Source organism: Tigriopus californicus, chromosome 11 (genome assembly GCF_007210705.1).
Source record: "Tigriopus californicus strain San Diego chromosome 11, Tcal_SD_v2.1, whole genome shotgun sequence".
NCBI classification, from domain to species: Eukaryota; Metazoa; Arthropoda; class Copepoda; order Harpacticoida; family Harpacticidae; genus Tigriopus; species Tigriopus californicus.
In genome coordinates, this window is record NC_081450.1 from 5,696,503 (window position 1) to 5,700,182 (window position 3,680).

Consider the following 3,680-nt stretch of genomic DNA (forward strand, 5'->3'; position numbering starts at 1 on the left):
TAGAGGGCACTTATATACTCGACTTTGTAATAACTCAGGTGTTTTATTTGAGATAATTTTTTATCATGAAGCCAGGTTGAGGGCTGACTCAATTGCATGCGGCAAACATGGAATTTCCTTGAAAGAAGTCTTTCAACATTTCAGTTGTTGTTGTTCTAGTTATTGTGGGGACTGCATTATACAAACCAATTATGCATTCTCGAGATTAAATCACAAAAAGAACAAGGATGCCCCTAGCGGAGATTGAGAGCGTAAAGTACGTCTTCTAGAGTCTGGCTTTCAAAGAGGACGCTCTATCTTTGTCCTTGAAAATCATTGAAATTTGAAAAACTGTTGAAAAACTGAAGCCACTAATATCTTCCAATTGGAATCATGGATAAGTTTTTGTATTACAAGAATGCATTCATTGGTTGTTCTTTACCGGAATATCATTTGATTGTATCTTAAAAGTCCATTGCCAAACAAGCCTTGCTTCCGAGCCAGTCTCGCGCATCCGCTGGTTTATGTTATGGAGGAAAGGAAAAAGAATGAGAGTGCCCCAAAACGCTCCATGTAAAGGGACAGTCTTGCCAGGTGAGGCTTTTGCTTGTTCCATTTGATAATTATTGGCCACTTTTCTTCGCCATTCGTCTGGAAGCAGTGCTCAAGAGGACGCGCCAAGTTCGATTCTTGGAGGAGCTACTTTCCGTTTCTCGAGAGTCAAATGATCCGTCGCCACTCACCTCAAGTCTGCCAAAATCAAGTCTGGAGTCAGGATCAAATACATCTGCAATGGCACAGACATCCATGGTAATAGACTTCCCATCAAGAATCTCGCTTTCCCCATAACACTTCAATCCTTCGGAACCTAAGTTAAACCAATTTTCCTCTTCGACCGTCGCCTTTGGCTTTCCAACTCCGCCTAATCCAGCCTCAAAATCTCCAATGCCACCTACAATTAATTTCACAAACGATACCTCTGCGTGCCCCAATATGCCAACAATCCATGGACGCGAATAACCGAGCCCATCACCATCAGCCTGGCCAGTTTAGAAAATAAAAGATATGAGAGAGCTCTCGTATTGCGAGAGGTTAGAAAGGTTGGAATTGTAGTTACAGTATTCAGAAAAGGTACGAAAGGTATCTGATACTGTACGTCTTCAAAAGCATCTATGACCTTTGTCCCAACCCAGGATTTAGGGTCAATTGTAGTGACCGTAGAGGCTTAATGTGCGTTTTGAGAGCACCTTCAAGCCCTCGAGAATTCAGGTTAGTTCGAACAATGAAGTCCACTTATCTTCGTTCTCGGGTTCCTTCATTGTTTTATTTGCTTACCTCTAATATTCGTAGGGAATACGTAGGCCTCGTTGAAGCGGTTGTATTTTTCAAGTCAGACTTGGACAGATTTTTTGACAGCATTCCAGGTCAACCCTACAATCTAGCCTAGCTCGGTCATCAAACTCTAATTCGTTGGTAGACCAAATATCATGGAAAGACTGAAAAGTAATAAATAGACGAATGATAAACTATGATAGTACTGGGGATTACATTCCCTGTAGCGGTTAGTAAAGCCCGTGAAAAACCAAACCAGACCATAAAAGGAACTGTAGGGGTTCCTTTCCCGAATAGCGGTAAAAAAGTCCACAAGAAAAAGAAAAAAAAGGTTTTCATCTCGCTTTCAAGGAAATTTCATACTTGCCGCATGCAATTGATTCAGCCCTCAACCTGTCTTCAAAACTGTCATCAAAAATTACCTCAAATAAAACACCTGAGCTTTCACGAACTCCAGTATATAAGTGCCCTCTACATAGCATTCAAACACAGTCAAACCTTACATTCGACATCATGAAGTTCACTTTTGGTTTATCCGTTATTCTCACCATTATCATGATTGGTGCTTTGGCCGCTGACCCAGAAGAGCGGCTCCAAGCCCAATTGGGTGAAGAACAAGAAGAAGGCCTTGGGAGATCCGGAGACGTGTTCACCTTTCATTTCAACGATTGTTCCCGTCAATTCTGTAAAGACTGAGTTAAAACATTTCAAACAGCATTGTTGGGCGCAAATAGTCTAATTAAGTCTTCTCATTTTCCAGGCCCAACCGTCAGGCATGAATGTTGTTGCGAAGGTGCATTAAGCGGAGGCAAGGCTTGCTGCGAGGTGAAGACCAATACCCAAGCCTGTGCTCTCTACATTTGCAATGGCNCTTTCACGAACTCCAGTATATAAGTGCCCTCTACATAGCATTCAAACACAGTCAAGCCTGTGCTCTCTACATTTGCAATGGCGAGCACTGGGAATGCGCCGAAGAGTGCTGAATTGGAGCTAACTTGACAATAATTCATGATGTGAATGAATTGACGGTTTTGAAGCGAATTAAAGATCTGTCATTTCAGGATTTCTAGCGCGCACTGTGATTCATTTAGAAACAACTTTTACCACATGCACTCTTTGCGTTAGGTTTTAGAAACCAATGCTGAGATTTTCGTCTTGCCGAGGCTGGATTTGAGTTCTCGCAAAGGCTGTTATTATTTATCAAGTTCAGTAGTAATAATTACAGACTTCAAAATACCTTACTGCTTGGGCATGACTCTGGTCGTTTCTCAAGCAAAGGAATGGATTTCAAACACAATTACTTTGGCCAAAATGAGTGATTCATGACAAAACCATTAATCGCCAAGAAATGATATATGAGCATATGAGCCATAACGGCTTGTTTTAAAGGAGTCATGGATGGGAAAGAGAATGTTATTGGCTCCATATCACGGCTTGAGGTACCAGCATTGTTGGTCTTAGGGATAGGTCAGGCAAAGACAAAATCCGAGGCACGGCCCAGTAGAGATGTAATGAGCCAAGAATTTTCGGGCTGGGCTGAGATAAGAGGAAGGTGGCTCATTTCGAGCTGAGCTGGGTTGACAGTTTCCAGCTCACGAGCTGGGCTGGGCCAAAAAAAACCAGGTTTCGAGCTGAGCTGGGTTGATCGGGTTGTTATTTCGAGTCAAGTCTGAGCTGGGCCAAATCCGATCTATCCCATGTCTGAGCTGGCTCATGATCGAGTTGACCCAACCCATGTCTGGGCTGAGCTTTGTCTGAGCTGGAAAAACCAATCGACCTATTGGCCAATCTAGTTTCTAGTTCTCGTGTCAGGTAGCACCACGAAATTGTCTTAATCCAAACTAGGTGTTTAAAAAGTGCAATCAAAGACAGAACATACAGTTCCTTTTAGACGATGGTACCATTCAACGAAAAAAAACCAGTCTCACCTCGGACTTGCATTTATAGACGACAAGATAACCTCTCGAGTAAATTCATGCCAATGATATGTATGTACTATTGACATAATTGAGACTTATTGCTTCCCTCCCTTGAGCGCTTCAATCATTTGAATTTGATATCCTTTCACAACTCGTTCAACGTTTCAGTACCGAGTTCGCGTAAAGTTTTTGAAAAAAGAGGTACATGGCATGTTTTTGCCGTACAGACTATTTAATCATCCTCCAAAATATATCCTTATGCGCAGACAAGACATTTCGATTCAAACCAGTCTTTGCTTGTTTTTAATGTTTGATAAATGTATCTCTTCGAATTCTTTTGTTCAATGTTTTATGGTCTTTTATGAAATCGTGACGCCAAAGTTTTGACAGTAGTTTCAATTTCTGATAAAATTGATAGCAAACAATTTTCTTCGTTTGAACTCCTAACTT